The sequence below is a fragment of the Gopherus flavomarginatus genome, chromosome 5 (assembly GCF_025201925.1).
Source record: "Gopherus flavomarginatus isolate rGopFla2 chromosome 5, rGopFla2.mat.asm, whole genome shotgun sequence".
Lineage (NCBI taxonomy): Eukaryota > Metazoa > Chordata > Testudines > Testudinidae > Gopherus > Gopherus flavomarginatus.
In genome coordinates this window covers 94,445,494-94,470,678 of record NC_066621.1, presented here as the reverse complement: position 1 = coordinate 94,470,678, position 25,185 = coordinate 94,445,494, and the positions used below count along the sequence as shown (strand labels likewise).

General features: G+C 44.6%; 1 protein-coding gene across 10 annotated transcripts in view; it reads left to right on the top strand.

Annotated features, from left to right (window-relative positions):
- DPF3 (double PHD fingers 3) overlaps positions 1 to 25,185 on the top strand; it is a 247,737-nt gene that overhangs the window by 60,599 nt on the left and 161,953 nt on the right. The window contains exon 1 of one of the 10 annotated variants that reach the window (XM_050953568.1): positions 4,682 to 4,700. The exons of 8 other annotated variants lie outside the window; for them this stretch is intronic. The gene's annotated coding sequence lies outside the window, so the exon portion shown is untranslated. Of the gene's footprint in view, positions 1 to 4,681; positions 4,701 to 11,606; positions 11,704 to 25,185 lie in introns of those variants that run through there. One more of the 10 variants, XM_050953566.1, reaches the window with a different exon arrangement.

Below are 25,185 nucleotides of genomic sequence, written 5' to 3'. Positions count from 1 at the left end.
CTTTGGGTCATTGTATTTGCTGGTCACAGCTGCCAAAAGAGACGAACTTCAGGTGCCTAAATCTAGTTGGATCTGTGGGGTAAGAACAGTTGATACATGGGGTTCCCCAGCCTGGGCTAAGCGTGGGAGAATCACAGGATTCTACTCTGAGAGGGGTGATGGCACGAGGAGGTGCACATGGAGAGACCAGAGAGAGGGTCAGAGATGCAGCAGCTCTGATCCGTGACATTTCCAACAAGCGTAACATGCAGTAGTCTTTTTCTCTCTCTGACAAACCCACTCTGGTTCTTAGTAGTTGTTTTTTTTTCGGAAGTATGTTTGCTAAAACAAATACAGTGAAACTTGTTATCATGGACTTTGCTATCCTGGAACCTCATTTGTTGTGAAGTTGACATAAATAAGAACTTTCATTCAGCATATTGCAATGTGCCAACTGAAGTCCAGGCTACAGTGAACTTTCACTGTGACTGAAGATGTTCTGAGGATGAGAAAAGTGCCTTCACTATAAGAGAGTGCCCGGACTAACTGAGGGAACCATTGTTGGAACAGTGAATATGGGAAATGGTTGTTTGTCTTGCCTGGTCTCACAATAGTGTGGTAGTGCATCTATCTAGTAAGACTTTTCAATCTTTTTACACAGAATCATTTTGACATGTCCACACACACACCATTACCAACCTCTGTGGTTGTGCCAGTGCATTATGAGACTTCAGAGGCACCTATCTCATAGATTCTAGCATTGTGGCTGCAAGAAGGCATCTTTGAGTAGTTTTAAAAACACAAGACTCTTAAATGCAGGATGGAGTTAAGATCACTGGCTAAATCACGACAAAGGCAACACTTGTGCCTTCCTGTCAACACTGGGGAGAGGACATTGTAGATTGTACCACTTCACCCAGAGTTTATACCAGGCATTGCAACAAACTGAGACAACCAATGCTTATTGCATACCTGATTTGGCTGTTGTACAGAGCTGCAGGCAATATCGTGCAGACTGGGAGTGAAAACACTTGCATTCTGTTCCTGGCTGTGCTGCTGACTAGCCAAGTCACAACCTTTCTGTGCCTCAGTTACCACATTCAAAAATGGTATAATTATCCGTATCCATCTTTGTAAAACTTTGAACTCAATGGATGAAATGTACTCTATAAGTGCTAAATAGTGGTAGTGTTGTCTGGGAGTGCAAGGTACTGCCGCAGCTCAGGGTGTTTTATATAATTGTGTTGCAACACTGTTTCACTTGGTGTAGATTGAGATGAAGAGGATTCTGCTGCAGTCAGTGTTTATGGATAGAACTGTCATTCCAGTAAGGTAGAGAATAAAGTCTGAGTTCAAATTCCTGTTAGATAAATAGATTTGCATTAGTTATCACAAGCCCCTGTTTAGATGGTTTCTTGGAGAGTCTTGACTAGGAGTTTTAATCATAGGGAAAATTGAAATGATCTGATTTGACTAGAGGAAGCACTACACTTGGCTTCCTAGACACAGTTTCTTTCCATTCCTGTACCGTCAAGAAGTCAGTATATGAGGGATGAGTTTTTAGTAATGTCTCAGACTTGCTCTAATCACTGACCCTTGCTGCTCAATGCAGCTACCTCTCTGCTTATGTGACACTTTTAAAACATGTTTTTTCTAAAATTATTATTTATAATTAAAAGTGGCAGTTGGCACTTTCACATCAAATGGCTATTTTGTCCTGGTGCGGTGTGGTAGGGAACTGGAAACAGAGGAGAATCCTGATGGGGAAACTGGTGTATTTTATTTTGAAGCAGACATGTCCCAAAGGCAACAGGATTTGCATTAGCACTTGGTGGATGACCTGGAACATTCAAAATCTCGAGGATACACTGAAAGATTCTTGATGTCCGATTGTTGGGTCCCAAGTGACTGGTAGCTCCTTAAATCCAAGTCTCATTAGTGAGCTGTGAAATAGAGCGCAAGTATTCCAAATTCCTGTCCCAGCCTTCACCGCATTCATAAAATTTTGATCGATTATCTGGGGCAACCTCTTCCTTGGAACGACCAAAGATTTGCAGGAGATACTGAGGGGAGGTGGCTTGAACCTACCTGATTTCAGGGCTTCAAGGGACCAGTCAACCCCGGCTCAGGTTAGAGCAGACCTGAGTTACACCTAACTGTCAAATGTTCGTATGGGGTTTGTGTAGCTGAAGAATAACCAGGGCATGGAGATGTCCTAGCCACAACTCCTCCCTCTCGCTCTGCACATGCCCTGTTCCATCTGTAGGACAGCCCTGTGTGCTTGGGGACTCTGTTGGGGGGTGACGACTCAGAGCTGGCTGTGCTCTGTGGCTTCTGCTCTGGGCCTCCTGAACAGGGGAAATCTATGCAGCTGCTTTGTGGCCTCTTTGCACTAGTGTAACGGGTGTTAATAGGCACATGGCAGCTACAGACCCTGCAGGTCCTTGGTCAGGAATCTGGAGCTGATGTTCCTGGGGCACTACATGCATTGGCATAAAAAATCCAAAATGTATGTGCTGCAGGATCTGAACTTTTCAGAACACTAAGTATATATGAATGGACCTTTCAACAGGCAGGAGTAAGCTCTGAAGATCCACTTCTATTTGTGCACTTGTGAAATCTTAGAAATCTTGTTTGGGGGAGATGACTAGAGAATAAACACAATTGTGGGGACAGAGCCAGGTAGGCATAGATGGCCTCCTTCAATGCCGTGTCTAAGGAGGTGTTGCAGTGCTGGGAGTTCAGTGGTCTCTTGCCTCAATGCTATTACAAGTCAAGAAGAGGAGGAGAGAGCCCACTTGTGTGGATTTGGTTAGAGCTCAGAAGGTGAGATGAAGCGGAACTGCAAACAGATATAATTCTTGAGGCTTTGATCCCTCCAGGGCCCAGGATAAATTTGCATTTATGTTTAAAATGAAATATTTGGAGGTCCCAGGCACTTAATGAGATCCTTGCTCCAGCAAAGGATTTTGTGGCACCTATTAACCTAACTTCAGTCTTGCACAGGTAAAATAGGATCTGTTGAGTGGGTGGGTCGGAGGGAAGGATGAGAGAGCCAGTCTGTAGAGCAAATGCTTCTCTCAGGGTTAAAGACAGAAAAGGAAATGTTATTACTAGTTCAGAGCAGTACATGTTTCCAGAACACACTGGTAGGTCCATAGTGCCACCACACCTGGCCTCTGGGGACATCTGAGGAGTGAAACAGGCAGAGGGCTCTTGCTATAGAAGAGGGGACTGTCAAGATATAGTACTGAAACGCATATGAAAACTGTTAGGTTAAAGCTAGGGATGATTTCTCCAAGGAAATGCTTTGCTGTGTACTCCGGGGGGAGCTCCGCACCCTGAACTCACATAATCTGTCCTGAATTAAAACAACAATCCCCAAAAGTGTGACTTATACATTTTGCCTTGTGCCTGGAATTTATTGCTGCATATACAGCAATCAAAATGGGTGCCACCTACAATGATTTCTTGATTGGGAGGAGAAAAGTGGTTGGAGTGACAACTCTTTTTCCCTATCTCACACTGGCTTTTCTTCAAATATTTAAGTTCTGAGGTGAGGCTGGTGTGTTCTCTTTCTTTGTACATAGTGTAGTAGGGGTGCCTAAACACGGCTTAGCAAACAGTTATTCTATACTATGCAAATAGTAACTCTGTACAAAGGGCATTCACCCCAGCCTACGCTGACAATGATAGCTCAGAGAGGTCTGCTCTGTTTCAGAGTGTCCTTGTTCTGCTAACTGAATAGTTCTGATTTTCTTTGTGGCCATTGTACAGTTCCACTATCTGCCCAGTAACCAAAGGCATCCAATTGCAAAATAGACTAGCTCAAAACAACAGACCACTTAAAGGTGCCTGCTGACTTGTTTCACGTTTTGGGCCAAATCCTGAGAGGAGCTGAGCATCTGTAATGCCCATGAAAGTCAGTGGACAAAATCCTGAGGCCCTTACTTGATTTCTTTTCTTTTCTTTTCTTTTTTAAACAATGAAGTTTGCCTGAGTAAGGACTAAGTAAAACACTTGGGATTTGTCCCTCTGGGAGTTAAATGTGTTCAGCACCTGTTAGGGAGCTTATAATCAACAAGCCAACCTACCTCAGTGTTGACTTCTAAGAAGAGCCCTTTCATGCAGCATAGCCCTACTTCTAAAGGGGTTGTAAGCAGGGCTTGAAAATCCACTGTCTCCTTCACCCTGGTGAGCAAGGTGCTTTCCCACACCAGTGATTCTGTAGAAGCTGACAACAGTGCTATTCCTTTGTAAAGGAATGTTTCTGGCTGTGAAATTCTGTTTCTTTAAATCTGTAGGAGGAAGCTAGAAGGGGGCAAAATCTTCAATAAAGCAGAGACAAGTAGGGTTGCCAGGTGTCTATTTTTTGACCAGAATGCCTGGTTGTAAAGGGACCCTGGCAGCTCCGGTCAGCACAGCTGATTGGGCTGTTAAAAGTCTGGTCTGTGGCACAGTTGCTGGCTCTGTGTGGCTTCTAGAAGCGGCCGGCATGTCCCTCAGGCTCCTAGGTGCAGGGGCAGTCGGGGAGCTCCACACCTGCCCCTGTCCATGGCCCAGGCACTGCCCTGAGCACCGGCTGCACAGATCCCATTGGTTGGGAACTGCAGCCAATAGGAGCTGCGGGGGTGGTGCCTGTGGGCGGAGGCAGCACGCAGAGCCCCCTGGCCATCCCCGAACCGGAGGGATGTGCCAGCTGCTTCTGGGAGCCGCCTGAGGTAAGCGCTGCCTGGAACCTGCACCCCCTCCCATGTCTCAGCCCTGAGTCTCATACCACACTCCCAACCCCTGGGCCGAGCCCCTTCTTGTATCCTAAACCCTTCATCTCCAGCCCCACCCCAGAGTGCCCACCCCCAGCCAGAGCCCTCACCCCCCCTTCATCCCAGCCCAGAGCCCTCTCCTGCGCCCTGAACCCATCATTTCCGGCCCGACCCTGGAGCCTGCACCCCTAGCTGGCGCCCTCACCCCTCGCACACTCTAATACCCTGCCCCAGCCTGGAGCCCCCTCCCATATTCTGAACCCCTCAGTCCCACACCCCAGCCTGGAGCCCCTCTTGCACTCCAAACCCCTTATCTCTGGCCCCATCCCAGAGCATGCACCCACAGCTGGAGCCCACATCCCCCTGCATCCCAACCCCCTGTCCCAGCCCGGTGAAAATGAGTGAGTAATGGAGGTGGGAGATGAAGGGAGCAGAGGGTGGGGTCTTGGGGAAGGGGTGGAGCCTTGGGAAGGGGTGGGCGGGTTTTCTTCAATCAGAAATTTGGCAATCCTAGAGACAAGTAGTAGAGACGCAGCCTCTCACAGCATCCAGTGGACTTTAGAGTGGGAGAGGGAATGAGAGAGAGCAAGAGAGCTCTCCTTACCCTTTTAGAAGTTAGAGTGATAGGGTTTGCCAGCTAGCTGTCAGATGATATAAATGATCAGTCTCTGAGCAGAGTCCAGACACCCTGGTAGGAATCCCAGAATTCTTCTCTTTCCCAGCAGCTGAGGGTGTGGGATAGCTTGTCACCTGGATATTGGTCTTTGGTTAGCAGAGGACTGGTAAGTATTTCAAGCCCTCTGGTATGTGTGAATGGGTATGTGAAGGTTGGTAAATGGGTATGGGAAAGAGAGGGAGACCAATGGGACTCATGGGATGAGCTATAAAATAAAAGCATGATATTGAGAGAGGGGAAAGAGGAGAGCTTTTTGGAGGCACAAATGATTGAAGAAAGGAGAGAAAAATTGTCAAGGGGTAGAGAACACGAAGTAGGGAAAGAAAGAGAGAAAAGGATAAGTGGAAAGATATTGAAGACAAGGTTAGAAAAGATGTATTATGAGCTATGATAGGAAAGAAAAGATGATATAACAAAAGTGAGAGAGTTGGAGCTAGCTACATTTTAAAAACTATATGACATAGAAAATTGCTTATCAGTATTTGTATTATGGTAGTTCCTAGAGGCCCCAACTCAGCTCAATGGTTTGATTATTGGCTTGCTAAACCCAGGGTTATGAGTTCAATCCTTGAGGGGGCCAGTTGGGGATTGTGGTCCTGCTTTGAGCAGGGGGTTGGACTAGATGATCTCCTGAGGTCCCTTCTAACCCTAATAGTCTATGATATAGTAGAGGGCAGTCCCTGCCCCAAAGAACTTACAATTGCCACTATGTTATAGTTTTAAAAAATGTACAACTATTGCTTTAAATTGCTTGTGGCATGGCTTTGGGGGGGATGTGACAGTACAGATACTTATTGCTCTGGCTAGTAGACTTAGTCTTTGGGCTAGTACATAGGAATTGCTGTGTCAGATCAGACCTGTGGTCCATTTAGTCCAATATCCTGTCTCCAAGAAAGATAGATACTGGGTAAAATTTTCAAGGTTTGGTTTCTGGGGCCACTGTTCTTCCTGGATGTCTGGTCATCATGGCTCAACCACAAAGGACAGGGAAGTAGCATATACCATCTGCTCAGATGTCATCTGCCTCCCATGGATCCTTCAAAATCTGTACAAGAATCTGTAGGCCCTGGATCTTGTGCCCCCTCCTTTGCTACCGCTGGATTTGGAGAAAATGCTATGAGGAGGATCTTGTAAGGCTTCTCCCCAAGGCCTTCCAGATGGGGTTTCTTGTGGGAAGTGGTCAACTGATTTGGCCCTTTGTGACCACTTCCCCCCCATCTCACTGCTAATTTCTCCTAGAAATCCTCTGAGTGGATTGATTTAAGTCAAAATGATTTTAATCACCTATTTTAATCATTTAAATCAGCAAGCAGGAAATCTTGATTTAAATCATTGATTTTAATCATGTTTTGCATTTGTACTTCAATTATTTTGCTAAAAGAAGTTGACTCTCATTGGTTGGTAACTATTAAAATATGTTGATTTGCCTCTAAATATAGCCTTTTCACTCAGTTTGGTGCTTCTTTTTGCTAACCAGGATACATTATATCTATACATGTCTATTTAAGCAATTATATGGCTTAACTTACATTTATTCATATTCTTATTTTTACATTTTTTTATTATGTTAGAAAATGGTGAATGATATATTTCTTATTTACTAGATTAATTTTTTAGTTGTGACTTGTGTCGAGCTCTATTTGGAAATTCAAATTTAATTAAAGTGCACAAAACCAGCATTTTGCTTTTTGTACTTTCATGTTTTGCAGTTCAGTCTAACTCCATTAATTGTTTAATAAATTAACTGATTGTCTCTGTCCTTTGGATTTTAGGAGTAGTAGATCTCATCCTCTCACACCTAGTTTTTATTTATGGATTTGAAAAGGAAAACAAGCTTTCCTACTTTTTCAACTCCCAGTTGGTTTCTTAACTTTGAATGAGCTAGTTATTGAACTGAACTAGTTGAATAAACTAAAATGAAGAAAATATTCTCTCTTCCCTTTCAGAAGAGGCTACTGCTGTCAAAAGCTGGTTTGCTACTTTTAACAAACTCTGGTTTGAGGAACTTAATGACACACACTTGTTCAGTAGTTTGATTTTATTTAAAACTTAGTAGCAAACATATTTTTTTAAAATTTAATTTAAATGATTTTAATGGATTATAGAAAGTTTAGGCCTTAACATGTATTGTCAGCTTCAAATTTAATTTTTAAAAACATTTATTTTTAAAAAACAAACCTTTAATTTAAATTAAAATATCTGATTTAAATAAAAATCCAGTTCTTTGTTTTATTTAAAAAAAATCATCAACTGCTATCCACTCTAATTCCTCCTAAAGTTCTTGCAATCCTTGCATAATCTTACACACATAGTCATAACTACTTAACAATAGCTATCAGAAATGTATACCTTAGCCAAATACACAAAGTGCTGGGAATCAGCTCTTGTTGTATCTCTATGCAATTATAATTCAAACTGTTACTTAGTTCATCCACACTTCCATTTTTTTGGTCTAAGTAGACCTATACTGACAATAAGCAAGATTTAGAAGGATGGGATGGGGTTGAGGAGAAGGTCTTAGATGGAGGATCAGGACATGATTATCCATTACCTTCCTTGGTGATATTTCCACCTGTGGAGAGAGGGTGTAAAAGCCTGTTCTGATCTGATAGCATTTTGGCTTGATGTAAATGACAGCACAAGCTGCAAGGCAATGATGAACTCAGGTGTTATGGTAAATGAATCATAGGTTTAAGAATCAGCTCGTCCTTGCTGCCCCAAATGACTATTTCACCCCTGCTCTCTATTACTTTTACAGCAGGGAGAATAGCAGGTGCAGGTTTTTTTCATGTGATAGATTTAAGACAAAGGGATACCAAACCTCAGCAATGAGTCACAGGAGTACAACAGACTGTTAGCAGCACATAGATCACTTAAAGGGGTGAGACTTCACTGAGGCTCTGACTAGGAAGAAGGCTTTAATAGAAGCTTGGTATTATTTACAACAGATATAACAATGGCCTAGGAACATCTCCTAATTGCTGACCAGGGTCCAATATATGCATTGTGTGCAAATCTCTACATAGGAGACTGGATGCTCTATGAAGTCCCCATCATAGTTTCCTACAGTTCCTACCTTTGTGGAGTTGGGTGATGGTTTTATCATCATCTCAATGGCTATTGATGGCAGCAACAGGGGTGCAAACCAGATCTGAGGGGCCGTGCGGCCTGGAATGTCCTGCCTCCTCTCTGGCAACATGGCAGAGCAGTGGTGGCAGGGACTCTTCCATCTGCTGCTGCCCTAGAACACCATCCTGAGATGGACTCCACACTGTGGAGGCAGCCCACAGGCAAGTTATTGCAGTTTCAGGCTGCACTAACTTTGCTCCCAGTTCTTTGCAGGGTCAGTAGCCAGGGAGACTGTGTTGTCTTCTCCACAGTCTGCCCCTCAGTGCTACAGAGGGCTCTCTCCAATGTATGTATGGGAACAATGGGAGGAGGAGAAGTTTTACTGAAGATCCTTATGTGTACAATCTGGACCCAGGACTTTGGGACAGCCACAGAACAGGCTTATCCCAGAAATTTCTCCCCATGTTTTACACTGAGTCCATGGCAAGCTGGAGAGGACTTTGAGTGTTTAGTCAGTGTTATGTGAATACTCTGACTGTGCAGACATGATCAGGAAAGCTCTACGGTAAAATCTCAGTGCTTTGCATTAAGGAGCTGCCAGTAATTTGTCAGATGACCATTATTTAGCACTTTACATCTTCAAAGCATTGTACTCCCCAAACAGTAAAAATGAAAATCTCTGTGACATTTTAAAGATGGAGAAGCAAGGGCACAAAGGGATGGAGTCACTTGCCCAAGATCATAGAGAGATGGGATTAGCATTCAGGAGTTCCAGCACCTAGTCATGTGCCAGATCATGCCTCTCTCTAGTATGTAGCTGTATCTCTGGCTGAATATTATTTTATATATATGTTTTCCCCCCTTCAATTCTCCATGGTTGTCAGTCTGCCTGGAGACCCAGCTCTACAAGAGCACCACTTGGGAGTTCCTGACTCCTAGTTCTCTGTTTGGGCCATTGAAACAGTACCTCTCTGTTACCCTAGTTAAGTATGGCTTTGTCACACAACATTCAGAGCCCAGGAATTCCAGGAGCTATCAGTCTCCGCATGGAGAGCTAGTTGACCACCTCCTGTTCTTGTTTCTTTCACCCAAGGACCAGGGGGGTGAGAGGGAAAAGAAAGAACACTTTTAATAGGCTGAAAAATGCCCATTTCATACTATTTGGCGGCAGTACTGAAATGTACTGCCCCAGCTGCTGAGATTTTCAGCCCATAAATACTGAAAAGCAGGAGGTTCATCTGTTTACCAAAGGACTATAGTATGTGCTAAAATGTAAAGGAAACTTCACAGAATGAAACCCACATCAATAGGATTAGGGTAAAAAGTTAAATTCTTAATTCTGAATGACTGTCAGGAGTCTCACGTTACATAGTGTAGGCATAGGATTAAAAACCACTTGAATCCTGATGGAAAGCCACATTGATAAACCTGCTCCTTAGGACTCATATTTCCAAGAATTTTCTTCAACTCCCATATTTCTCCCCACCACTGTAAAGACTCTGGAATCTTATTCTTTGTGACATGCATAAATCCTATTAATATTAAAGGGAGTTAGATCGCCATTTTTCCCTTCATGTCCTCATGGAGGAGAACCTCTCTGCCAACATTGATGGGAGAATAGGTAAAAGGGGGTGAGAAAAGGAGTCCACTCTCTTCCTTAATCTCAGTGGAACACAAATACCTGCTGTTCACAACCCAGGTTCCCTTTAGTGTCTATTATATTCACAATGTGTGAAGTGTAGATTTTCAAGAGTTAAATTCAATCCTAAAATAGATGCTTACTAGTGTAACTGAGGACAGATTTGGCCCCCAGTGGTTGGTTTTGGGAAATTAAGTCCTTTTTTGCCACTCACCAACCCTTGTGATGGGCACAATGGATGAATCTAAATGGAACAGAACAGAATTTTTGCAGGTCTGAATTTTAGTAACAGAATAAGATTAACCCTCTAACTCCACTACATCAAAATAGAATACACAAGTAGGATGTTTAGATCCAGTATGTTTCTTTCCTAGAAGTTTTAGGCCCTGCTCCTATTGAGTTCATTGATTCAGGACTGTATCCTTAGAAACACTGTATTTGCAGATCCTGTCAGTGAGTGCTTCAGAGGCATCAGGGGTTGTTTGGGGCAAGGTCCTGTATGTGCATAATGATACAAAAACGAGAACTTAATCTCCTATCTACATGTGCTGAGACCTGCATCTGACATAGGAATCCAATTTGTCTGAGAAAAACTAAACACTACACTATAATGGGGAAGTAAAAAGCACCAAAAAAAGGTAATGCTAGGAAAAAAAAATAGTTTGAAGGCTGAGTTGAATGCATTGTAGATAAGTGTAATACCAGAGATCGCTGCTAGAAACTTTTAATTTGACAGGGAACCCGTGAAGTCCTTATCTTTCTCTCTTTGCACCTCCCCCCACCCTTATGAACTCCATTGCCTTACTGTTCACACTTTCCATAAAAGCAGGGCTTTTAAACTGAAGCAGACCTCTGACCTCTTCACATGACACCTGGAAAAGGCAGATAATGTGATACTTTCTGCTTATCATAGGACACCTAGAAACTCTGTAAGAAGATACCTCTCCTTTCCTAGACCATGCCTCTGGAAAGCTTAGCAACCAGGACCCTGCCTTCTTTGAATTCTGAGAATATCATGCAAACTGGAAAATTGGGGCTCAAATGTAAAGATTTGCCAAAGGGAGACCCCCCCCACTTCTTTCTTTGGTCCGTTTGGTGGGAAAGTCCTTTTGACAATTCAGAATGTGCCTTCGCTGGAAATGTTAATGAAAGCTGCAATATGCTGGTGCAGGGCTAGGAAAGAATGTGTGTGGCGGTTAGAGCTCTAGCATGGGGAGTCAGGACACGTAGGATATATTCCCTGCTCACTAACTAGGCTTGGACAGATTGCTTAACTGCTCTATGACCCAGTCCCTTCCCTGCTCCCAAAAGGGGATAATAAAACTCAGGTACAGTATAGGAGTTTGTAAAGAGCTTTGAAAGTCTCTCTGGCAGGACAAATTGCTATCATTGTCTATGCTGTTTGGGAGGGGCACTATGGCTATTAGACATTGCATGCACACAAGCACATCTCAGGTAGCCAGGGCATTGACAGCCTCTCTGCCACTATATTCAAGAAGGAGCTCTGGGATTTGGGAGGGGGAAGAAGTCCCTTATCAGTAATAAATATACCTCAGTGGGAGCTGACACCTGCAAAGGTATTGTGATGGGGGTTGGGGAGGTGCTGAAGGAGGAAAGGGAATGCTCTTCCTTATTCCTTTTGCTGGTGCCTGAGTCATCTGTATATCTGCAGAATTGGTCTGAGCAGTGGTAGTGTAAGATTCTCCCACCCACCCTGCTCTGGCAGGAGTGAGAGAGAAAGATATTCTCTCCAACCAGAGGCTGGATGACAAAGTTGATGAACACACAATTGTGTGTAGTATATATATGGCCCTTAAAGTCCTCAGCTTCTCTGCTGAAACTGCCAGCAAGGAGGCCAATTAATGCTAGTAGTAGTGTTTATAGTGATGTGGATGTTTGTTCACAGAAAATGAGACTGAGACCCCCAACTCGCTTCACCAGTGCCATGTACATTTCTGATGGCACTGTCTAAATAATGATAGTAGGTCACTGATCATCAAGAGCTGTACTTAAAAAGGAGAGGATGAGCTTTTGTGTATTCCTTCTATGTTTAATATATACATGTTCAGTTGAGTAATAGGATCAATCTCTGAGGAGAGGCCCAGCACTAAAATAAGAAGGCTGAGGTTCAGGCTTGAGGTTCATTGGCAGAGCTCTGTTGAGGAAGCCTTCACAGTTACTTGCCTGTCTGGGTAGAATGGAAGGTCTCAGCTTCCTCACTTCCGAGACCTTTTAAAAAAAATCAGCAAATGTTTACCAGAAGAAACAGAAGCACCAACTGGAGCAAACTTTTTTATTGTAATTGCTGGATAGTGACATAGCTAGAATCAGGGTGTTATGAATCTCAGTGTTATGAATACCTCGAAAATGGAGGTTGTTTGTAACTCTGAAATGTTCATAATTGTGAACAAAACATTATGATGGTTCTTTCAAAAGTTTACAGCTGCACATTGACTTAATGCAGCTTTGAAACTTTGCTATGCAGAAGAAAAATGCTGCTTTTCCTTTTTTTTTTTTACTAGTTTATATTTAACATAGTACTGTATTTGCTTTTTGTGTCTGTGTGTCTGCTGCTGCCTGATTGCATACTTCTGGTTCCAAATGAGGTATGTGGTTGACTGTTCAGTTTGTAATTCTAGTGCAGGGATCGGCAACCTTTGGCCCACGGCCTGCTAGGGTAAGCACCCTGGCAGGCCGGGCCGGTTTGTTTACCTGCCATGTCTGCATGTTCGGCTGATCGCAGCTACCACTGGCTGTGGTTCGCTGCTCCAGACCAAGAGGGGCTGCGGGAAGCTGTGCAGGCCAAGGGATGTGCTGGTCACCACTTCCCACAGCCCCCATTGGCCTGGAGGGGCAAACCACAGCCAGTGGGACCTGCGATCGGCCGAACCTGCGTATGTGTCAGGTAAACAAACCAGCCGTTCCGCCAGGGTGTTTACCCTGGTGGGCCGCATGCCAAAGGTTGCCGATCCCTGCTCTAGTGTTTGTAACTCTGAGTTTCAACTGTATACTCCAGTTAAAGCCAGAGCTAGATTTACCTGTCACAGTGTGAAAAGTGTTAACTGAACTCTACCCCCAAGTTGTAAGACAAGAACACGACTAAGTTTGTTCTATTTATGAGGGAGAGGAGAGTTCATGGTTTAGTGGCCTGAGCACAAGACGGGGAGCCAAGAACTCCTAAACTTGATGAACACAGAATTGAGTGTGGTGGTATAATGTAGATGGAGTCAGGTGCTGTAGCTCCCCATCCTGCTAGATGAGGGCATTAACAGATAGAGGCCCCATATTACTGTGTCCTATTTGAGATACCTTGACTGGAGTTGCAGTGTTGCCAACCCTCAGTGTTCAAAAATCATGAGATTTTTTTTTAAATAGTAATTTTTGGATTCTTTTAATTTGTCTTCTGGATTTTGGGCCTTTGAGAAGTCACATTTTTCTAGCTTTTCTCTGCAAACAAGAGAGCAGGGATTGGCAACCTTTGGCATGCGGCCCATCAGGGAAATCCGCTGACTGATCAAGATGGTTTATTTACCTACAGCGTCTACAGGTTTGGCCGATTGCAGCTCCCACTGGTCGCAGTTTGCCATTCCAGGAAGAAGCGGCCAGCACATCCCTCAGCCTACGCCACTTCCTACAGCTCCCATTGGCCTGGAACAGCGAACCGTGGCCAGTGGGAGCTGTGATTGGCTGAACCTGCAGACACTGCAGGTAAACAAACTGTCCTGGCCTGCCAGCAGATTTCCCTGACGGACTGTGTGCCAAAGGTTGCCGATCCTTGAACTAGAGCTGGAAACTTCATATGTATATATAAAGCTGAGATTCTCATGTAGTTGCATGACTCCAGAAACTGGGGTTTGAAGAACACAAAATTTCAGGAGATTTGAAATAAGACAAAACAGTTAGCAAAAAAGAATCACAGGCTCATGGTGTCTCAACTATGGCACTCAAAATCAGTGGCCACTTTTGAGAATGTAGGCCCTAGCCTTTCTCTGCTCCAGGATCCTCATCTATGACATAGCAATATACTACTTCCCTATTACACAGGGTGTGGGTGAAGACCAATTCATATTTGTAAGGTTCTCTGAAGATGAAAAAACAGTGGGAAATGTGCAGATTTTATTAGCTGGCTCTTCTTGCCTGTGTTAGTAAAGAGAAATCCCAAACTGGACTGGAGCAGGGCACTTTGTTGTCATCATAATGTATTTATCTTTCAATAAATTATTCACCTCTCATGGAAGCTTGCTGTTTTTTTCCAGGAAAGGTGCCTGCTTTTGCCCAATCTTATGCTTGGTTAAGACACAAGGAAGTCAAGTGACTACATACATCTTAACTTACAGGCTAGCTGCTGAATATTTGCTCTGTTGGGGAGGCTGAGGGTGGGGGAAAATATGTATAATGAACAATACCTTCAGGCCTGCCTGTTATAGCAGCGATTTGTGACTCCTACTATGTGTTTTGCAGTGCACGGTTAGTTTGCCACATGCATGGTTTTTGGCCTAATCCCCCTGATCTTATAAGCTTTGTCTCCATTTTTTGTGTGTTAGTGCTCACAATTCAGTATGGCTGTCATACCACAGGCCTGCACTGTGTTAGAGCTGCTGGCACTGTCATGTATTGTATCTTCTGTGCAGTCAGGGTCTCTAAAATCAATCCTCCCATCCTACTCTGAGAATAGGCTTGTTCCCACATGAAATGCGTCAAGTCCTTACTCTGCTCAAACTTTCACTTAAACCTGGTTATGGTTTGACTAAAGATAGCTTGTTAAATTACCACATCAGAACTATACCATGCAGCCACTCCTTTCAGAGGCATCTCTAAAAAGAAAAAAGCTCAGGCCTGTTTATCTTCCTCTCCACCTCTTCTTCCTTCACCCCTTACCGGAAAAAAAAATCAGCTAATCAACCGTTGCATCTATTAAAGTTTTTTAGTCTGTGGGATGCTGCATGCAAGAGCAGATCCTGCAGAAACCTCTTGCACCTGCAAGGGAAGTGCTCCATATACGGTATGGACGCTGGCAGAGTATTGATTCAGAATAAAATTTAAATGATTCTGTTCGTTTTGCCACATCCTGTTTCCCTCGTTTACATGTGCACCGCATTGTTACGAGGCAAGTAATTTTCAGTTTGCTGGAGCTAGAGATGGGCTCGAACTGCAACAATTGGAGCCTGTTCCTTCAGGGGTGTTGGACCAGAGCTTTGTTTTTCCCCTCATAGAGAGAGGGGCAGGTGTGAAATTCAGATCTAGATCTGGGTTCAGTGTGCAAGCTCCCCAAAATTCTGGGATATTCAGACATGATTTTAGAATGATTTCATTTTAACCTAAGTCACTAGTGTTCCTGATTTCCTACTCTGATGAAAGGAGGCAAGAATTTGATCATTTGGTTATGCAGCTTGTTGCCTTGCAAGTAGGTTGCCTTGTGTAGGGTATGACATCACAATGACAAAAGGATTGACATGTTTGAATCTCCTGACACTGCCCCGTGGTCTGGTCTTCAGTAACTCTCAGGTCCTGTATATCATGGGGCCTTGGATACCACAGTGAAACTTTGACATCACCACTGTGTGGACTCCTATTATGCCTGTAACACACCTTCTATCTATACTGTATTACTCCCAACAGTGCATTTGGAGGAAACTTGTTCTTCACAAAGGATGTATCATTATTTCACTGTCAGTCCCCATTGGTGCAGTGCCAGCCTGGACCCCAATGATCAATGTAATGGTTGCTTCATTGGTCCTCCCTCCCAGTGCAGTCCCCAAATCCTACTGCCCACCCTGCAGTGACAGCTCAGAGTACTGCCTCTGTCACTGGTCATGCCTGAATCGCCCTGACTTCCCTGGAGTTGCTCTGCATATTCCCATGGTATTTGGATTTAGGACTCACCAAATACCCAAGCAAAGTAACGTATTTGGTATTTGAAAAATCCAGTGTAAATGGATTCTTGAAATTCTTAATGAGGAATGGACATTTCATAATGGTGCATCAAATACTGTAGTTTGACTTATAAAATTGCTGATTCCAGAGTGTGTGTTCTAAAGGAAGAAACCCACTCATTCTCCTCAGCAGACTGAGGCCATGGCCACCCTACAGACTTTGGCCAGTGCAAGTTATGTTGGCATAAAGCTGCCTCAGTTAGTAGATTATGCGCATACATACTCGCCTCCTTGCACCGGCGCTGCATGTACTCATCAGGAATGCTTGTGTCAATCTGCAGCGCACCGTGGGTATGTATCCCCGTGTGCAACTCACCACCATCCAGCACAGCATCTTTTGGGAAGCTTTGGCAATTCATGGTGGGGCCAGAATAAGTTGGGGAGGGGGTGACTTGGAGCAAGGACTCAGCTTCCCAGTGCAACTGACTCCATCCCATAATGCTATCAATATCCCATAATTTTTGTGCTTTTTTTCAAAATCCTGCAAACTGCATGGCCCTCCTCCCTATCCACCATCTCTGACAGAAGCCTGGAGCCTGCACAGCTCTGCACTATTGTTGTAAGCATTGCAAATACAGGATGCATGATCTTGCAGTATTTGCAGAACTGTAAGAAGACCCAAACCAGTGGGGGACATGGCTATTTCTTGGAGGACAGATTGCTGCAAGACATAATGAGAACCAATTCAAGATTGTTGGTGTTCACAGAGCAGCTGTACATGGTGGGACACCGCTTCTGGGTCCAAGAAATGAGCATGGACTAGTGAGAACGCATTGTAATGCAGGCTTGGGTTGATGTGCAGTGACTGCAGAACTTTTGGATGCCAAAGGCTACATTGCTGGAACAATGTTCCAATTTCACTGCAGCCATCCAACGCAGGGACACTAAACTGAGAGCTGTACTAGCAGTGGAGAAGTAAGTGGCAATTGTGGGAGGGATAGCTCAGTGGTTTGAGCATTGGCTTGCTAAACCCAGAGTTAGTTCAATACTTGAGGGAGCCATTTGGGGATTGGTCCTGCTTTGAGCAGGGGGTTGGACTAGATGATCTCCGGAGGTCCCCTCCAACCCTACTAATCAATGATTAAAACTTGCAATGCCAGATTGCTGCTGTCAGTGGCAAATCATTTTGGAGTTGGAAAATCCACGGTGATGGACCATTGTCATGCAAGTGTTCACAGTCATTAATCGTCTGCTGCTACACAAGACTGTGACTCTCAGCAAAGTGCAGGATGTAATGGATGGATTTGCAGCAGTAGGGTTCCTGAACTGTGATGGAGCAATAGATGGGATACATATCCCTATTTTGGCACCAGACCATCTTGCCAGAGTACATCAACAGAAGGGCTACTTTTCTAAGGTTATGCAAGCATTGGTGGATCATCAAGGATGCTTCGCTGACATCAGTCTTGGCTGATCAGGGAAGCTGCATGACACTTGGATCTTTAAGAACACAGGCCTGTTCAGAAAGCTACAAGCAAGGACTTTTTCCCCAACTGGTTGATTATCATTGGGAATGTTGAAATGGCAGGAGTGAACCTGGGGCACCTAGACTACCCCTTTGCTCTCCTGGCTCAGGAAGCCATACACCAGCCACCTCAACAACACCAGAATGACAGCTGAACGCACTTTTGATAGATTGAAGGGATGCTGGCATTTTTTACTCACACAAGATTGGATTTCAGTGGAAAAAAATCCCAATGGTTAAACACTGCCTGCTGTGTCCTGCATAGTATGTGTGAATCATAGGGGGAAAGATTGCCACTGGGATGGAGGGTGGTGGTGGAGTGGGTGCCTGGTGAATTTGAACAGCCAGACCCAAAGGCTATTAGAAGAGCATAACGCAGAGCTATGTGGTTTAGAGTGCTCTTTCAAAGCCTCCCTAACAGTGAGCCACAGTAATGTGTTGTGGTGTACTGTGCTGTACTTGGCCCTGCTGTGTTGGGGCCTGTTAGGAATTGTGTGGTGCTTGGGGTACATCTATGAATATTACATGGTCAATGCATCTGTTTTTGTGGTGCTTGCTGTACATTGATGATTATAACACTCATTGTCACTGATCCTTTGAGTTATGCTGTACAGTAACAAGTAATTGCTAGGCACTCTGCAGCATATATTGTGAACTAATGAAGATGAAATATGTTCCAGATTTTTATTCTGTAATAGTGGGGGAAAAATCTGTGCAATTTAAAAGCAAATACATTACAAACGTAATAAATTAATAGAACAAAACTTATGAAGGGGAAAGAACATTCATGTCAATTTCAGCTACACATACACCAACCGTAGCTTTCACAGGTCAGTGTATGTGAAGCTGCGACTGTCTAATGTCCCCCGGGGTGGAGTGGTAGGGATGGGGCAGCATGCCACTGATGCTATGTGGAATGTTGTACATGGGGGGCGGGGGGGGGGGAAGGTGCTGAAATGGAGTTCTCCATGGATGGCAGAGGGAGGTGAACCTGGGATTGTTGAACCTGTAGGTCCAGAAGAGTCTGCAGCATCTGTATTTGCTGCTGGAGAAGCCCTATTATTATGTCTTGGTGCATCTCCCTCCTTTTTCCTGCTGGACCTTTCTCCTGTCCTTCTCTAGGCTGTCTGATGTGTTGACGCTCCAGGCCCTTTGCTCATGGTCTGATGGAGCACTGGCTTGCAGGGTCTCATCAAACATGTCATCCTAAGTCCTCTTCTTTCTCCTCCTTATCTGGCTCAGCCATTCCATGGCTGTGGAGAGGAACCCCTCAAGGTTGCAATGGCAGCAGTTGCAGATAAAACACAGAAGTACCATTCTCAGTACAGTCACAATGGAAAGCAAACGTTAAGATTTAGAACTCCCTTCCCTTCTTTCCCTAAAGTTTTTTAAACAAGACGTGCTTACTGACACTTCTTCTTCCAAGTGCCTGTGCTTGGCCTCACTCCCAATAATGGGGAGTGTGGCCCACCATGGATGAAGGAAATGAGGAGGGAATTGCTCGGCTGCATGAAACTAGGAGTATAAGGCAATGGCCACTGAATACTGGCACCATTTTCCACAGACGGTGGTGATTTCAGCTGGTCCCTCACTCCTGAGGGTAACAGAAGCAGAGACACCACAGCTGCTTCTGGCATCCTGAAGTCGCCTGGACCCATATGCTGCTAGCTTCTGTACTACAATGGTGCCTGCCACAGTTATTGCCGACTGGTGCGGGAAAGTGTCCTACAGCAGAGGGGGAAATAAGGCTGCCATCCCTAGAAACCTTCAGAAGAGGACTGCTGAGTACATCCATTAAAATTTCATTGAGCTGCCTCAGGAGGAGTCAAGAGACAGCTCATAAACAAACTGCTCTGCCTGCGCCCCCTCTCCCCAGCCTAACTCTATAGGGGAATCAAAAGCAGATAACAACAATACCTTTCTTTGCTGTACCGCTCCCTTTTCTAGTACAAGTAACTTAATGAAAAGTCAATAGCTGTGTACTGTTAAGTTGGAGGAGCCATCAATAAATCACTATAATGAGAAATAGAATTATACACTTACCCGAGGTTCTTTCCTCTACATTGGGCTCGACTGCCATGACCGCCTGGTCTGCAGTGGAGACTCAGGCAGGCCCTGGCTCGCGGCACACCTCCCTGCCGCCCAGTTGCAGGATGTCCCCCATCCTTCTCCATCTCTTCATTGTTCATACAACGGGCCTGTAGCCCAGGCTACTCAGAGGTATCAGTGGTGGTCTGCAAGGTGTGGGAGGATCTCCTCCAAGTATGGCATGCAGATCTTTGTAAAAGTGGCAGGTCTGCAGCTCAGTACTGGATTGACTGTTGGTCTCCCTGGCCTTCTGATATGCCTGCTGTTGTTCCTTTGCTTTCACACAGCACTGCTGCTGATCCCTGTCATTCCCCTTCTCCTGCATCCCTTGTGCAATCTGCTTGTAGATATCCACATTTCTGTGGCTGGTCCGTAGCTGTGCCTGCACAGCATCTTCTCCCCCAGGCCCAGGAGATTAAATATCTCCTATCTAATCCAAGCCAGAGCGTGCTTGGAATGTGTAGCCAGCATGGTCAGCTGGCTCAGTTGCACACAACACTAGGGAGCTGCTAGGTGTGCTTGCCAGGCTGGATAACCAAGAAAAGACATTTCAAAAATTCTTGGTGCTTTAAATGGGAGGGGGACCTTCCAGTCTCCATGACCGCTAGGCAGGAGAGTTCACAATTGTGACCAGAGCAGTGTGTCGTGCATTCTGGGACAGCTGCTGGAACATTGTTGACATAAGTAATGCGGTGTCTACTTCTGCGCTACATCAACCTCAGTCTATCAACCATGGCTCAGTGCCGCTCAGGCAGAAGGTGTTGTGCGTTGCTATAACGGGGCGCTTACATCAGGCAGCCTACGTTAACCTAATTTTGTAGTGTAGACCCAGAGTTAGGGTGGTGGAAAAGTGGTGTGTTCTTACCTCAAGTTTGCTAACATATGGTAACTAGTAAGAGGTGAAATTCTAGTGAAGAGAAGGCAATTTGTAGTTTTCACATGTTAGGTTGAGAGAAGTGCAGGGAGGGAGCCTGGGGTTTACCTCTACCTGCTCACATGTGTTAATAAGACTAGGATTATACCTCATGTTAGTTACCACATATTCACTAACCTGAGGTAGGAACTCACATTTTTCCCTGGAGAAGACAAGGCCTATAAGGTTACAAAGCAAAAGCTATTTCTCATCAGGAATTAAACTGGGACTTCTATTGGATAGAGATATGCCCAGGACCCAAAATTCAGCTCTGGATTCCAAACACTCTGAGGTTAAGTTTTGTTTCTGGTGAGACGTGTGTCCCTGGTGATCTTTCATATTTACTCCTGGGGGCATTCTGTGCCAAAATATTAAAAATTCTGTGCACAATATTTTAAAATGTTGCAGGAGTAGAGTTAAAGAAACCCCTTTGACAACCCAGTTCCTGTTTCTCTGCCCTTTCCTGCCCCTGCCTGAGACCAACCAGGGGGCCAGACACCCACAAGCCCTCCCCACCAAAGCCCACCTGTGGGACCCCTTGTCAATGCACCTGAACCCCTCCTCCCCAGAGCCCAAGCACAGAGCCTCCTCAGCCTACACACCTGTCCCCCTCCCTCCCAGAGTCCAGGGATCCAGAGGGAGAAACCGCTTGATGCTTGATCCCAGGCTTGCATGGAGTTTCCTGCATGCCATCCTCTCCTTCCCTCAGGGCATGCTGGGAACTGCAGCTGTCAGGAACCCTCTAGCTCCCGCCCCCCAGCAGTGTCTTCTGCTGAGTTCAGTGGCCCCTAGTGGTGGATAGCAGCACAGCAGCCCATTTCTGTGGGGAAAAGGAAATTCTGTGCACACAACATTAATTTCTGCATTGTGCAGTGGTGCAGTATTCCCCCGGGAGTACATTACATTGCTGGATTGATGACTTTTAATGGCTGCACTCTGTATAGTGACATCAGCAAGTTCAGAAATAAGGGGAAAGTCTTGGTCACCTTACTCATGTGAATAGTTCCATTAAAGTCAATTGGACTACTTGGGAGAGCAAGGCTATTATGTTGGAATGGGGGCCGGGGTGGTCCTCACTCCTTTTGATATCATTGTGACTACTCACATGAGCAAGGCCAGTAAAATTTGGCTCTACGTGTTTGTGTTGTGCTATTTCTGTTAAACAACGCATGAACCAGAGGTCCTGATTTTCTGGCACCTGTAGTTCACGTGACACCTACATAGACTGGAGAACCTCTTCAATAGTGCTATTGCTGACTAGACCCTTTAAAAAGAACTTCATCCTGCCAAATTCATAATGCAGCAATACAGGGAAACAAAATTATTGGGCCAGATTTTCACCTGGAGTAAATCTTGGTAGTTCCATGGACTTTAATGGAGCTGAGCCAGTGTACACCAGCAGAGAAACTGGCCCATTCTCGTCACAGACTTTTTCGGTGAAGATCTTATTTTAATTCAGGATTTGTATCAACTCAGTTCTCCGTGTTTGAAGCAATCCTGTGCTTGCCTATTTTCTTGTCACTGCATTGATGGCCCCTCAGGAGCAGCTCTCACTCTGTAGAACTGTGGCTTCTATTAGCAAGTTTCAGTGTGTGCTTTATTTTCCCCTTCCCTCCTCCTTCCCCGATTTGTGTAGCAGATGGTGCTGATTCCCATGGTGATTCTTGATGCAGCTGAGGTCTCTTCCCTGATGCCTCCACTGTATCATGGAAACTCCCTCTGGTCTCTTTGGAGAAGAGAACACATAGCTGATTATTATCTTCTGTTTATGATTTTTAAGATCCTATTAGGATTATATTTCCCGTTGCTGGGGTTTTTTGCCCCTCTCCAACCTGTTCCCGGGATCTTTGATATGACATTTCCCCTCCCATCTGGGGAATTTTCTTTTACATTGTTGTCAGTTAAATTATTTTGCATTCCTGTACGCACAATGCAATTGCATTTGTAAACATTCCCTTTTGCCGCTCTATTTACATTCTCTTTCAAGAGGAAAGGCTGACACCTTACAGATAGTCAGATCATTTTAGTCTCGTTAAAATAGTTCATTTTCCTTCCTTATTTTGTTTTCTGCTTCAAAGTCCATATTAAAATTTTCATTTAACCTCAACTTTAGCACTGAAGCTGTCCTTGGCCTCTCCCTCTCTTTTGTGGCACCTCTCAAGGCTGCCAATACTCCTTCCTCCCCATTGTTCGAACCAACTATGTATCATGCTCTCCCCTCCTGGATTCCCAGCACTGGCTTCCAATCTCCTTCTATATCAGATTCAGATGCCTCATTCTCACCTTCAAAACCTTGCACAACTCTACCCTGGCCCTCCCACTGGTGTAACTCACTGAAATCAGTGCATTTATACTGGTATGATTAGAAACAGAATTTCACCTCTTGTTTCTGATTCCCTCCTGCTCTGTCATTAGTGCCTTGTGGTCTTCTAATTCAGTTTTTCTTGTTGCTCCTTCAATTTCCCATAAGTGACTGGGCATTTTCCTATTGCTTAACCTCCTAGACCCTGTGTGCCATGATACCTAACTCCCCTCCTTTAAACCTCTTTCAATATTCCTTACTTTTGGTTAGCCTTTCTCTGCTGGTCTCCACATTGGCATTCATAGAGAACGTTGGACCAAATTCTGATGCTGTTGAAGTCCCATACTTTCTCCCACTGCCCCTCCCTTTTTTTGGCCAATTCTTACTGTTATATCTTTTTAGATAGTAAATTCCTTAGGGCAGGGACTTGCCTATTTTATTAGTTGTAATGTGCCATGCACACCTGTGCACTGTATAAATGTAGCAGTCCAAGGGGAGCAAGAGAGTGTGTCCTTCTGAAAATTCACCAAGCTCTAGTGATACAAGGAATTGCATCATCTTCACACCAAACTGAATTTTTCAGCATGGGGACTAGTACATCTGTGGAAGGACTAGCTTCAGTGTATGACTCTCCCCCTGGAGTGGAAATGAGAACAGAAAGGGGGGTGTAGTAGTTTATAGAGATTCTCCCCCAACCCCATCCTTGTATTTCTTCACAATGGGAGAGGTATAAACACCCGAGAGTCTCAGTTTAGGCAGATGTAGGGCACTTTTCAAATATTTGCATACAGACTTAATCTCTATTCATTCTTAATCAGGGAATTGCCACAGTCCTATGTTGTGAGAGAAGAAGCACAGTGGTCCATGTGCTCCTTCACTAGTTCCTCCTCTGGGATGCTAGTACCATGTATGACATCATGGTCAGTCTCTCAGGTGAGTCCTTAGAGGCCTTGGCTGTCCCAATGACACATGTTTCAAAGTTGTTGTTTTGTAGAAAGCATTGTTTAGATCTCAGTTGCTGGATGCAGTGGCTGTTGGGTCCTAACTTAAATAGGAAAATGCTACCAGAAATTAACCATAGTTTCTTATGTCTATCACTGGGGCTCACATGTAAAAAGTGTGCCTGGGAATTAAGGTTGGGGATGAGATAGAAGTAGAATCAGTGGTTCACATGGGTGTGTGTGTGTGTGTGCGTGAGAGAGAGAGAGAGAGAAGGCTGACCTGAGTATCAAATATATATAGTCCCTAGCAGAGAGCAACAGCATCATCAAGCAAACAGTTTCTCTGTTCCAGGAACTTCTAATCAACAAGGACTAAACTCCCGGCTTCTTTCCCAGTCATCCTGGGCAAACGTGCAAATGTATTGTTTTTAACCCTTATATATAAGGCCTCCCTTCCACTCCCAATAATGGTCACTAACCACCTGTGTTTAGTAACCTAGATAGCAATACACCAAGTTTTCCCCAAACTCTAGTTGGCATTGTGTGGTACCAGTGGGACAACATTAGATTTTAATTTGCAGATGTCTTGAACCAGTTTGGACTTAAAGGTGTTCTCCCTCCCAATGTCATGATTGTTGTAGAAACTGAGACATATTTTCCTCTCAGTTAAAGTGGTTTATCCTTCATCCAAGTCAAAGCTACTGAATGTGGAATTTTGGTACTGTATGAGAGAGATTCCTGTGATTTTTTTTATCCTGTTTCTTACAATGCTTAAGGTTCACTTGGCAACATTGTAGGCCTGATTCTCCCCTTGCTTTTGTTTTACACCACTGTATAACAATATATAGTATAGTCCCCGGTCAGTAGCTTCAGTGGAGATACTCTTTATTTACATGTGGGTGAGAGGGGAATCAGGCTCCTTGCATCTCATCTGAAAAGCAAATGGTGGTGTGATACGGTAGGAGAGCTGCTCTGTGCATCAGCCAGCAGTAAGGGTCTGTCAATCACCCTGAGTCTCAATGTTTCATATGTATTTAGCCAAGGAGGACTGAAAAGGACTCTTTAATTAGCCTGCTACTCCAGGGAGCAGAAAAACTGGGACAGGAATCTAATCTGGCTTTCCTGGATGGCAGGGCACAGCAGTAGGCTGGTCAAAGAACTTAAATGTGAAACATTTTGTTTAAATATTTACATTTTAACCCTTAGGAAACTGGCCTGTGTTCTCACAGGATGTAACCTTGCCACTGGCTAATCTCTATGCTTTTGCTAAGGCTGCTGGTGGGGACTGAATTAGGAAAGGTCTGCAGCCTCTAGGGAGTGGCCTGGAATCTCTTCTTGCAGTTAGTTAATCCTGCCCTGCTTCTCCTGTGGATGGTCTCCATCCTTTATCCACCAGACAGCCCTCTGAGTGGGAACC